Source organism: Adelges cooleyi, unplaced genomic scaffold (assembly GCF_023614345.1).
Source record: "Adelges cooleyi isolate 19-005CV unplaced genomic scaffold, UGA_ACOO_1.1 ACOO_flye_CR_arks_rails_tigmint_CR_PRNA_247, whole genome shotgun sequence".
In the NCBI taxonomy this organism is placed as follows: Eukaryota; Metazoa; Arthropoda; class Insecta; order Hemiptera; family Adelgidae; genus Adelges; species Adelges cooleyi.
In genome coordinates, this window is record NW_026095912.1 from 11,650,107 (window position 1) to 11,663,820 (window position 13,714).

The 13,714-nt window shown below is 35.0% G+C and overlaps 1 long non-coding RNA gene across 4 annotated transcripts in view; it reads left to right on the top strand.

Annotated features, from left to right (window-relative positions):
* Positions 1-13,714, top strand: part of LOC126837093 (uncharacterized) — a 34,939-nt gene continuing 21,225 nt past the window's right edge. For all 4 annotated transcript variants that reach the window (XR_007685446.1, XR_007685447.1, XR_007685448.1 and 1 more), the window contains exon 1: positions 1-13,714. This exon is cut by the window's right edge. This is a non-coding gene — a long non-coding RNA (uncharacterized LOC126837093).

The following is a 13,714-nucleotide window of genomic DNA, read 5'->3' on the forward strand; positions in this document are numbered from 1 at the left end:
TCACTTGTTTTTTCTTGATAATTTTTTTTGCATAAACAATTTGAAAATTTTGCATCCGAGTTTGAACACATGGCGCCCCTGAAATCGAGTACAAAGTTGCTGATGATATTGAAAAACCTATCTGACAATCTTTATGTACCCCGAAATCGAGAACAATACAAATCGGCCACAGGTATGTTCTCCGTGACTAATGCGACGTTAGAATTGTTTGTCAGATAGATTACAGTACAGGAATATTAGAAAAGCTCTATTCGAATTTAATCTACATTGTGTGATCGCGGTTCATCATTCGGGCTACTCGATACTGACCTGTCCATATTATATTAAATCGTATTAGGGTAACTGGGTGGAAATCAATACGCCATACGGTGTGACAACTACATCTGACTGGTTGAGTATTGCGGAACGATTAACTTATGTAGAAGTATCTTTACATAATTTTTTTTTTTTTTAAATAAATAAATACCTTCCTGTTCGAGTTCAATATTTTTTTGCATATCATTTATACTACGGCCGCTGGATCACAAGAAAAAGAAACAAGCTGAAAAAGTCTGTTTGGGAGTATCCACCGAGCATTCAGTATCGAAGCACAAAAACGTTACCTAACTCATCGCCTGCACACTGAGATGATGGTCACAGGTATGCAGTCTAACAATTCACTAGGTTTCGTCTTGTTGTTTCTAGTTAATTTACGGCTGATCAAAATCACGAGAGCAGATAACCAAAAGTGGTAGAATAACGCATTAAAATATATCTAAAAAAACTTAAAACTGGGTTCACGCTATAATGAGGAGTTCTCAATTTGGTTGAGTAACGTAATTAGTCATACCTTTTTATTTGAAAAAAAAAATATTTTTTATCACTTGTTTTTTCTTGATAATTTTTTTTGCATAAACAATTTGAAAATTTTGCATCCGAGTTTGAACACATGGCGCCCCTGAAATCGAGTACAAAGTTGCTGATGATATTGAAAAACCTATCTGACAATCTTTATGTACCCCGAAATCGAGAACAATACAAATCGGCCACAGGTATGTTCTCCGTGACTAATGCGACGTTAGAATTGTTTGTCAGATAGATTACAGTACAGGAATATTAGAAAAGCTCTATTCGAATTTAATCTACATTGTGTGATCGCGGTTCATCATTCGGGCTACTCGATACTGACCTGTCCATATTATATTAAATCGTATTAGGGTAACTGGGTGGAAATCAATACGCCATACGGTGTGACAACTACATCTGACTGGTTGAGTATTGCGGAACGATTAACTTATGTAGAAGTATCTTTACATAATTTTTTTTTTTTTTAAATAAATAAATACCTTCCTGTTCGAGTTCAATATTTTTTTGCATATCATTTATACTACGGCCGCTGGATCACAAGAAAAAGAAACAAGCTGAAAAAGTCTGTTTGGGAGTATCCACCGAGCATTCAGTATCGAAGCACAAAAACGTTACCTAACTCATCGCCTGCACACTGAGATGATGGTCACAGGTATGCAGTCTAACAATTCACTAGGTTTCGTCTTGTTGTTTCTAGTTAATTTACGGCTGATCAAAATCACGAGAGCAGATAACCAAAAGTGGTAGAATAACGCATTAAAATATATCTAAAAAAACTTAAAACTGGGTTCACGCTATAATGAGGAGTTCTCAATTTGGTTGAGTAACGTAATTAGTCATACCTTTTTATTTGAAAAAAAAAATATTTTTTATCACTTGTTTTTTCTTGATAATTTTTTTTGCATAAACAATTTGAAAATTTTGCATCCGAGTTTGAACACATGGCGCCCCTGAAATCGAGTACAAAGTTGCTGATGATATTGAAAAACCTATCTGACAATCTTTATGTACCCCGAAATCGAGAACAATACAAATCGGCCACAGGTATGTTCTCCGTGACTAATGCGACGTTAGAATTGTTTGTCAGATAGATTACAGTACAGGAATATTAGAAAAGCTCTATTCGAATTTAATCTACATTGTGTGATCGCGGTTCATCATTCGGGCTACTCGATACTGACCTGTCCATATTATATTAAATCGTATTAGGGTAACTGGGTGGAAATCAATACGCCATACGGTGTGACAACTACATCTGACTGGTTGAGTATTGCGGAACGATTAACTTATGTAGAAGTATCTTTACATAATTTTTTTTTTTTTTAAATAAATAAATACCTTCCTGTTCGAGTTCAATATTTTTTTGCATATCATTTATACTACGGCCGCTGGATCACAAGAAAAAGAAACAAGCTGAAAAAGTCTGTTTGGGAGTATCCACCGAGCATTCAGTATCGAAGCACAAAAACGTTACCTAACTCATCGCCTGCACACTGAGATGATGGTCACAGGTATGCAGTCTAACAATTCACTAGGTTTCGTCTTGTTGTTTCTAGTTAATTTACGGCTGATCAAAATCACGAGAGCAGATAACCAAAAGTGGTAGAATAACGCATTAAAATATATCTAAAAAAACTTAAAACTGGGTTCACGCTATAATGAGGAGTTCTCAATTTGGTTGAGTAACGTAATTAGTCATACCTTTTTATTTGAAAAAAAAAATATTTTTTATCACTTGTTTTTTCTTGATAATTTTTTTTGCATAAACAATTTGAAAATTTTGCATCCGAGTTTGAACACATGGCGCCCCTGAAATCGAGTACAAAGTTGCTGATGATATTGAAAAACCTATCTGACAATCTTTATGTACCCCGAAATCGAGAACAATACAAATCGGCCACAGGTATGTTCTCCGTGACTAATGCGACGTTAGAATTGTTTGTCAGATAGATTACAGTACAGGAATATTAGAAAAGCTCTATTCGAATTTAATCTACATTGTGTGATCGCGGTTCATCATTCGGGCTACTCGATACTGACCTGTCCATATTATATTAAATCGTATTAGGGTAACTGGGTGGAAATCAATACGCCATACGGTGTGACAACTACATCTGACTGGTTGAGTATTGCGGAACGATTAACTTATGTAGAAGTATCTTTACATAATTTTTTTTTTTTTTAAATAAATAAATACCTTCCTGTTCGAGTTCAATATTTTTTTGCATATCATTTATACTACGGCCGCTGGATCACAAGAAAAAGAAACAAGCTGAAAAAGTCTGTTTGGGAGTATCCACCGAGCATTCAGTATCGAAGCACAAAAACGTTACCTAACTCATCGCCTGCACACTGAGATGATGGTCACAGGTATGCAGTCTAACAATTCACTAGGTTTCGTCTTGTTGTTTCTAGTTAATTTACGGCTGATCAAAATCACGAGAGCAGATAACCAAAAGTGGTAGAATAACGCATTAAAATATATCTAAAAAAACTTAAAACTGGGTTCACGCTATAATGAGGAGTTCTCAATTTGGTTGAGTAACGTAATTAGTCATACCTTTTTATTTGAAAAAAAAAATATTTTTTATCACTTGTTTTTTCTTGATAATTTTTTTTGCATAAACAATTTGAAAATTTTGCATCCGAGTTTGAACACATGGCGCCCCTGAAATCGAGTACAAAGTTGCTGATGATATTGAAAAACCTATCTGACAATCTTTATGTACCCCGAAATCGAGAACAATACAAATCGGCCACAGGTATGTTCTCCGTGACTAATGCGACGTTAGAATTGTTTGTCAGATAGATTACAGTACAGGAATATTAGAAAAGCTCTATTCGAATTTAATCTACATTGTGTGATCGCGGTTCATCATTCGGGCTACTCGATACTGACCTGTCCATATTATATTAAATCGTATTAGGGTAACTGGGTGGAAATCAATACGCCATACGGTGTGACAACTACATCTGACTGGTTGAGTATTGCGGAACGATTAACTTATGTAGAAGTATCTTTACATAATTTTTTTTTTTTTTAAATAAATAAATACCTTCCTGTTCGAGTTCAATATTTTTTTGCATATCATTTATACTACGGCCGCTGGATCACAAGAAAAAGAAACAAGCTGAAAAAGTCTGTTTGGGAGTATCCACCGAGCATTCAGTATCGAAGCACAAAAACGTTACCTAACTCATCGCCTGCACACTGAGATGATGGTCACAGGTATGCAGTCTAACAATTCACTAGGTTTCGTCTTGTTGTTTCTAGTTAATTTACGGCTGATCAAAATCACGAGAGCAGATAACCAAAAGTGGTAGAATAACGCATTAAAATATATCTAAAAAAACTTAAAACTGGGTTCACGCTATAATGAGGAGTTCTCAATTTGGTTGAGTAACGTAATTAGTCATACCTTTTTATTTGAAAAAAAAAATATTTTTTATCACTTGTTTTTTCTTGATAATTTTTTTTGCATAAACAATTTGAAAATTTTGCATCCGAGTTTGAACACATGGCGCCCCTGAAATCGAGTACAAAGTTGCTGATGATATTGAAAAACCTATCTGACAATCTTTATGTACCCCGAAATCGAGAACAATACAAATCGGCCACAGGTATGTTCTCCGTGACTAATGCGACGTTAGAATTGTTTGTCAGATAGATTACAGTACAGGAATATTAGAAAAGCTCTATTCGAATTTAATCTACATTGTGTGATCGCGGTTCATCATTCGGGCTACTCGATACTGACCTGTCCATATTATATTAAATCGTATTAGGGTAACTGGGTGGAAATCAATACGCCATACGGTGTGACAACTACATCTGACTGGTTGAGTATTGCGGAACGATTAACTTATGTAGAAGTATCTTTACATAATTTTTTTTTTTTTTAAATAAATAAATACCTTCCTGTTCGAGTTCAATATTTTTTTGCATATCATTTATACTACGGCCGCTGGATCACAAGAAAAAGAAACAAGCTGAAAAAGTCTGTTTGGGAGTATCCACCGAGCATTCAGTATCGAAGCACAAAAACGTTACCTAACTCATCGCCTGCACACTGAGATGATGGTCACAGGTATGCAGTCTAACAATTCACTAGGTTTCGTCTTGTTGTTTCTAGTTAATTTACGGCTGATCAAAATCACGAGAGCAGATAACCAAAAGTGGTAGAATAACGCATTAAAATATATCTAAAAAAACTTAAAACTGGGTTCACGCTATAATGAGGAGTTCTCAATTTGGTTGAGTAACGTAATTAGTCATACCTTTTTATTTGAAAAAAAAAATATTTTTTATCACTTGTTTTTTCTTGATAATTTTTTTTGCATAAACAATTTGAAAATTTTGCATCCGAGTTTGAACACATGGCGCCCCTGAAATCGAGTACAAAGTTGCTGATGATATTGAAAAACCTATCTGACAATCTTTATGTACCCCGAAATCGAGAACAATACAAATCGGCCACAGGTATGTTCTCCGTGACTAATGCGACGTTAGAATTGTTTGTCAGATAGATTACAGTACAGGAATATTAGAAAAGCTCTATTCGAATTTAATCTACATTGTGTGATCGCGGTTCATCATTCGGGCTACTCGATACTGACCTGTCCATATTATATTAAATCGTATTAGGGTAACTGGGTGGAAATCAATACGCCATACGGTGTGACAACTACATCTGACTGGTTGAGTATTGCGGAACGATTAACTTATGTAGAAGTATCTTTACATAATTTTTTTTTTTTTTAAATAAATAAATACCTTCCTGTTCGAGTTCAATATTTTTTTGCATATCATTTATACTACGGCCGCTGGATCACAAGAAAAAGAAACAAGCTGAAAAAGTCTGTTTGGGAGTATCCACCGAGCATTCAGTATCGAAGCACAAAAACGTTACCTAACTCATCGCCTGCACACTGAGATGATGGTCACAGGTATGCAGTCTAACAATTCACTAGGTTTCGTCTTGTTGTTTCTAGTTAATTTACGGCTGATCAAAATCACGAGAGCAGATAACCAAAAGTGGTAGAATAACGCATTAAAATATATCTAAAAAAACTTAAAACTGGGTTCACGCTATAATGAGGAGTTCTCAATTTGGTTGAGTAACGTAATTAGTCATACCTTTTTATTTGAAAAAAAAAATATTTTTTATCACTTGTTTTTTCTTGATAATTTTTTTTGCATAAACAATTTGAAAATTTTGCATCCGAGTTTGAACACATGGCGCCCCTGAAATCGAGTACAAAGTTGCTGATGATATTGAAAAACCTATCTGACAATCTTTATGTACCCCGAAATCGAGAACAATACAAATCGGCCACAGGTATGTTCTCCGTGACTAATGCGACGTTAGAATTGTTTGTCAGATAGATTACAGTACAGGAATATTAGAAAAGCTCTATTCGAATTTAATCTACATTGTGTGATCGCGGTTCATCATTCGGGCTACTCGATACTGACCTGTCCATATTATATTAAATCGTATTAGGGTAACTGGGTGGAAATCAATACGCCATACGGTGTGACAACTACATCTGACTGGTTGAGTATTGCGGAACGATTAACTTATGTAGAAGTATCTTTACATAATTTTTTTTTTTTTTAAATAAATAAATACCTTCCTGTTCGAGTTCAATATTTTTTTGCATATCATTTATACTACGGCCGCTGGATCACAAGAAAAAGAAACAAGCTGAAAAAGTCTGTTTGGGAGTATCCACCGAGCATTCAGTATCGAAGCACAAAAACGTTACCTAACTCATCGCCTGCACACTGAGATGATGGTCACAGGTATGCAGTCTAACAATTCACTAGGTTTCGTCTTGTTGTTTCTAGTTAATTTACGGCTGATCAAAATCACGAGAGCAGATAACCAAAAGTGGTAGAATAACGCATTAAAATATATCTAAAAAAACTTAAAACTGGGTTCACGCTATAATGAGGAGTTCTCAATTTGGTTGAGTAACGTAATTAGTCATACCTTTTTATTTGAAAAAAAAAATATTTTTTATCACTTGTTTTTTCTTGATAATTTTTTTTGCATAAACAATTTGAAAATTTTGCATCCGAGTTTGAACACATGGCGCCCCTGAAATCGAGTACAAAGTTGCTGATGATATTGAAAAACCTATCTGACAATCTTTATGTACCCCGAAATCGAGAACAATACAAATCGGCCACAGGTATGTTCTCCGTGACTAATGCGACGTTAGAATTGTTTGTCAGATAGATTACAGTACAGGAATATTAGAAAAGCTCTATTCGAATTTAATCTACATTGTGTGATCGCGGTTCATCATTCGGGCTACTCGATACTGACCTGTCCATATTATATTAAATCGTATTAGGGTAACTGGGTGGAAATCAATACGCCATACGGTGTGACAACTACATCTGACTGGTTGAGTATTGCGGAACGATTAACTTATGTAGAAGTATCTTTACATAATTTTTTTTTTTTTTAAATAAATAAATACCTTCCTGTTCGAGTTCAATATTTTTTTGCATATCATTTATACTACGGCCGCTGGATCACAAGAAAAAGAAACAAGCTGAAAAAGTCTGTTTGGGAGTATCCACCGAGCATTCAGTATCGAAGCACAAAAACGTTACCTAACTCATCGCCTGCACACTGAGATGATGGTCACAGGTATGCAGTCTAACAATTCACTAGGTTTCGTCTTGTTGTTTCTAGTTAATTTACGGCTGATCAAAATCACGAGAGCAGATAACCAAAAGTGGTAGAATAACGCATTAAAATATATCTAAAAAAACTTAAAACTGGGTTCACGCTATAATGAGGAGTTCTCAATTTGGTTGAGTAACGTAATTAGTCATACCTTTTTATTTGAAAAAAAAAATATTTTTTATCACTTGTTTTTTCTTGATAATTTTTTTTGCATAAACAATTTGAAAATTTTGCATCCGAGTTTGAACACATGGCGCCCCTGAAATCGAGTACAAAGTTGCTGATGATATTGAAAAACCTATCTGACAATCTTTATGTACCCCGAAATCGAGAACAATACAAATCGGCCACAGGTATGTTCTCCGTGACTAATGCGACGTTAGAATTGTTTGTCAGATAGATTACAGTACAGGAATATTAGAAAAGCTCTATTCGAATTTAATCTACATTGTGTGATCGCGGTTCATCATTCGGGCTACTCGATACTGACCTGTCCATATTATATTAAATCGTATTAGGGTAACTGGGTGGAAATCAATACGCCATACGGTGTGACAACTACATCTGACTGGTTGAGTATTGCGGAACGATTAACTTATGTAGAAGTATCTTTACATAATTTTTTTTTTTTTTAAATAAATAAATACCTTCCTGTTCGAGTTCAATATTTTTTTGCATATCATTTATACTACGGCCGCTGGATCACAAGAAAAAGAAACAAGCTGAAAAAGTCTGTTTGGGAGTATCCACCGAGCATTCAGTATCGAAGCACAAAAACGTTACCTAACTCATCGCCTGCACACTGAGATGATGGTCACAGGTATGCAGTCTAACAATTCACTAGGTTTCGTCTTGTTGTTTCTAGTTAATTTACGGCTGATCAAAATCACGAGAGCAGATAACCAAAAGTGGTAGAATAACGCATTAAAATATATCTAAAAAAACTTAAAACTGGGTTCACGCTATAATGAGGAGTTCTCAATTTGGTTGAGTAACGTAATTAGTCATACCTTTTTATTTGAAAAAAAAAATATTTTTTATCACTTGTTTTTTCTTGATAATTTTTTTTGCATAAACAATTTGAAAATTTTGCATCCGAGTTTGAACACATGGCGCCCCTGAAATCGAGTACAAAGTTGCTGATGATATTGAAAAACCTATCTGACAATCTTTATGTACCCCGAAATCGAGAACAATACAAATCGGCCACAGGTATGTTCTCCGTGACTAATGCGACGTTAGAATTGTTTGTCAGATAGATTACAGTACAGGAATATTAGAAAAGCTCTATTCGAATTTAATCTACATTGTGTGATCGCGGTTCATCATTCGGGCTACTCGATACTGACCTGTCCATATTATATTAAATCGTATTAGGGTAACTGGGTGGAAATCAATACGCCATACGGTGTGACAACTACATCTGACTGGTTGAGTATTGCGGAACGATTAACTTATGTAGAAGTATCTTTACATAATTTTTTTTTTTTTTAAATAAATAAATACCTTCCTGTTCGAGTTCAATATTTTTTTGCATATCATTTATACTACGGCCGCTGGATCACAAGAAAAAGAAACAAGCTGAAAAAGTCTGTTTGGGAGTATCCACCGAGCATTCAGTATCGAAGCACAAAAACGTTACCTAACTCATCGCCTGCACACTGAGATGATGGTCACAGGTATGCAGTCTAACAATTCACTAGGTTTCGTCTTGTTGTTTCTAGTTAATTTACGGCTGATCAAAATCACGAGAGCAGATAACCAAAAGTGGTAGAATAACGCATTAAAATATATCTAAAAAAACTTAAAACTGGGTTCACGCTATAATGAGGAGTTCTCAATTTGGTTGAGTAACGTAATTAGTCATACCTTTTTATTTGAAAAAAAAAATATTTTTTATCACTTGTTTTTTCTTGATAATTTTTTTTGCATAAACAATTTGAAAATTTTGCATCCGAGTTTGAACACATGGCGCCCCTGAAATCGAGTACAAAGTTGCTGATGATATTGAAAAACCTATCTGACAATCTTTATGTACCCCGAAATCGAGAACAATACAAATCGGCCACAGGTATGTTCTCCGTGACTAATGCGACGTTAGAATTGTTTGTCAGATAGATTACAGTACAGGAATATTAGAAAAGCTCTATTCGAATTTAATCTACATTGTGTGATCGCGGTTCATCATTCGGGCTACTCGATACTGACCTGTCCATATTATATTAAATCGTATTAGGGTAACTGGGTGGAAATCAATACGCCATACGGTGTGACAACTACATCTGACTGGTTGAGTATTGCGGAACGATTAACTTATGTAGAAGTATCTTTACATAATTTTTTTTTTTTTTAAATAAATAAATACCTTCCTGTTCGAGTTCAATATTTTTTTGCATATCATTTATACTACGGCCGCTGGATCACAAGAAAAAGAAACAAGCTGAAAAAGTCTGTTTGGGAGTATCCACCGAGCATTCAGTATCGAAGCACAAAAACGTTACCTAACTCATCGCCTGCACACTGAGATGATGGTCACAGGTATGCAGTCTAACAATTCACTAGGTTTCGTCTTGTTGTTTCTAGTTAATTTACGGCTGATCAAAATCACGAGAGCAGATAACCAAAAGTGGTAGAATAACGCATTAAAATATATCTAAAAAAACTTAAAACTGGGTTCACGCTATAATGAGGAGTTCTCAATTTGGTTGAGTAACGTAATTAGTCATACCTTTTTATTTGAAAAAAAAAATATTTTTTATCACTTGTTTTTTCTTGATAATTTTTTTTGCATAAACAATTTGAAAATTTTGCATCCGAGTTTGAACACATGGCGCCCCTGAAATCGAGTACAAAGTTGCTGATGATATTGAAAAACCTATCTGACAATCTTTATGTACCCCGAAATCGAGAACAATACAAATCGGCCACAGGTATGTTCTCCGTGACTAATGCGACGTTAGAATTGTTTGTCAGATAGATTACAGTACAGGAATATTAGAAAAGCTCTATTCGAATTTAATCTACATTGTGTGATCGCGGTTCATCATTCGGGCTACTCGATACTGACCTGTCCATATTATATTAAATCGTATTAGGGTAACTGGGTGGAAATCAATACGCCATACGGTGTGACAACTACATCTGACTGGTTGAGTATTGCGGAACGATTAACTTATGTAGAAGTATCTTTACATAATTTTTTTTTTTTTTAAATAAATAAATACCTTCCTGTTCGAGTTCAATATTTTTTTGCATATCATTTATACTACGGCCGCTGGATCACAAGAAAAAGAAACAAGCTGAAAAAGTCTGTTTGGGAGTATCCACCGAGCATTCAGTATCGAAGCACAAAAACGTTACCTAACTCATCGCCTGCACACTGAGATGATGGTCACAGGTATGCAGTCTAACAATTCACTAGGTTTCGTCTTGTTGTTTCTAGTTAATTTACGGCTGATCAAAATCACGAGAGCAGATAACCAAAAGTGGTAGAATAACGCATTAAAATATATCTAAAAAAACTTAAAACTGGGTTCACGCTATAATGAGGAGTTCTCAATTTGGTTGAGTAACGTAATTAGTCATACCTTTTTATTTGAAAAAAAAAATATTTTTTATCACTTGTTTTTTCTTGATAATTTTTTTTGCATAAACAATTTGAAAATTTTGCATCCGAGTTTGAACACATGGCGCCCCTGAAATCGAGTACAAAGTTGCTGATGATATTGAAAAACCTATCTGACAATCTTTATGTACCCCGAAATCGAGAACAATACAAATCGGCCACAGGTATGTTCTCCGTGACTAATGCGACGTTAGAATTGTTTGTCAGATAGATTACAGTACAGGAATATTAGAAAAGCTCTATTCGAATTTAATCTACATTGTGTGATCGCGGTTCATCATTCGGGCTACTCGATACTGACCTGTCCATATTATATTAAATCGTATTAGGGTAACTGGGTGGAAATCAATACGCCATACGGTGTGACAACTACATCTGACTGGTTGAGTATTGCGGAACGATTAACTTATGTAGAAGTATCTTTACATAATTTTTTTTTTTTTTAAATAAATAAATACCTTCCTGTTCGAGTTCAATATTTTTTTGCATATCATTTATACTACGGCCGCTGGATCACAAGAAAAAGAAACAAGCTGAAAAAGTCTGTTTGGGAGTATCCACCGAGCATTCAGTATCGAAGCACAAAAACGTTACCTAACTCATCGCCTGCACACTGAGATGATGGTCACAGGTATGCAGTCTAACAATTCACTAGGTTTCGTCTTGTTGTTTCTAGTTAATTTACGGCTGATCAAAATCACGAGAGCAGATAACCAAAAGTGGTAGAATAACGCATTAAAATATATCTAAAAAAACTTAAAACTGGGTTCACGCTATAATGAGGAGTTCTCAATTTGGTTGAGTAACGTAATTAGTCATACCTTTTTATTTGAAAAAAAAAATATTTTATATCACTTGTTTTTTCTTGATAATTTTTTTTGCATAAACAATTTGAAAATTTTGCATCCGAGTTTGAACACATGGCGCCCCTGAAATCGAGTACAAAGTTGCTGATGATATTGAAAAACCTATCTGACAATCTTTATGTACCCCGAAATCGAGAACAATACAAATCGGCCACAGGTATGTTCTCCGTGACTAATGCGACGTTAGAATTGTTTGTCAGATAGATTACAGTACAGGAATATTAGAAAAGCTCTATTCGAATTTAATCTACATTGTGTGATCGCGGTTCATCATTCGGGCTACTCGATACTGACCTGTCCATATTATATTAAATCGTATTAGGGTAACTGGGTGGAAATCAATACGCCATACGGTGTGACAACTACATCTGACTGGTTGAGTATTGCGGAACGATTAACTTATGTAGAAGTATCTTTACATAATTTTTTTTTTTTTTAAATAAATAAATACCTTCCTGTTCGAGTTCAATATTTTTTTGCATATCATTTATACTACGGCCGCTGGATCACAAGAAAAAGAAACAAGCTGAAAAAGTCTGTTTGGGAGTATCCACCGAGCATTCAGTATCGAAGCACAAAAACGTTACCTAACTCATCGCCTGCACACTGAGATGATGGTCACAGGTATGCAGTCTAACAATTCACTAGGTTTCGTCTTGTTGTTTCTAGTTAATTTACGGCTGATCAAAATCACGAGAGCAGATAACCAAAAGTGGTAGAATAACGCATTAAAATATATCTAAAAAAACTTAAAACTGGGTTCACGCTATAATGAGGAGTTCTCAATTTGGTTGAGTAACGTAATTAGTCATACCTTTTTATTTGAAAAAAAAAATATTTTTTATCACTTGTTTTTTCTTGATAATTTTTTTTGCATAAACAATTTGAAAATTTTGCATCCGAGTTTGAACACATGGCGCCCCTGAAATCGAGTACAAAGTTGCTGATGATATTGAAAAACCTATCTGACAATCTTTATGTACCCCGAAATCGAGAACAATACAAATCGGCCACAGGTATGTTCTCCGTGACTAATGCGACGTTAGAATTGTTTGTCAGATAGATTACAGTACAGGAATATTAGAAAAGCTCTATTCGAATTTAATCTACATTGTGTGATCGCGGTTCATCATTCGGGCTACTCGATACTGACCTGTCCATATTATATTAAATCGTATTAGGGTAACTGGGTGGAAATCAATACGCCATACGGTGTGACAACTACATCTGACTGGTTGAGTATTGCGGAACGATTAACTTATGTAGAAGTATCTTTACATAATTTTTTTTTTTTTTAAATAAATAAATACCTTCCTGTTCGAGTTCAATATTTTTTTGCATATCATTTATACTACGGCCGCTGGATCACAAGAAAAAGAAACAAGCTGAAAAAGTCTGTTTGGGAGTATCCACCGAGCATTCAGTATCGAAGCACAAAAACGTTACCTAACTCATCGCCTGCACACTGAGATGATGGTCACAGGTATGCAGTCTAACAATTCACTAGGTTTCGTCTTGTTGTTTCTAGTTAATTTACGGCTGATCAAAATCACGAGAGCAGATAACCAAAAGTGGTAGAATAACGCATTAAAATATATCTAAAAAAACTTAAAACTGGGTTCACGCTATAATGAGGAGTTCTCAATTTGGTTGAGTAACGTAATTAGTCATAC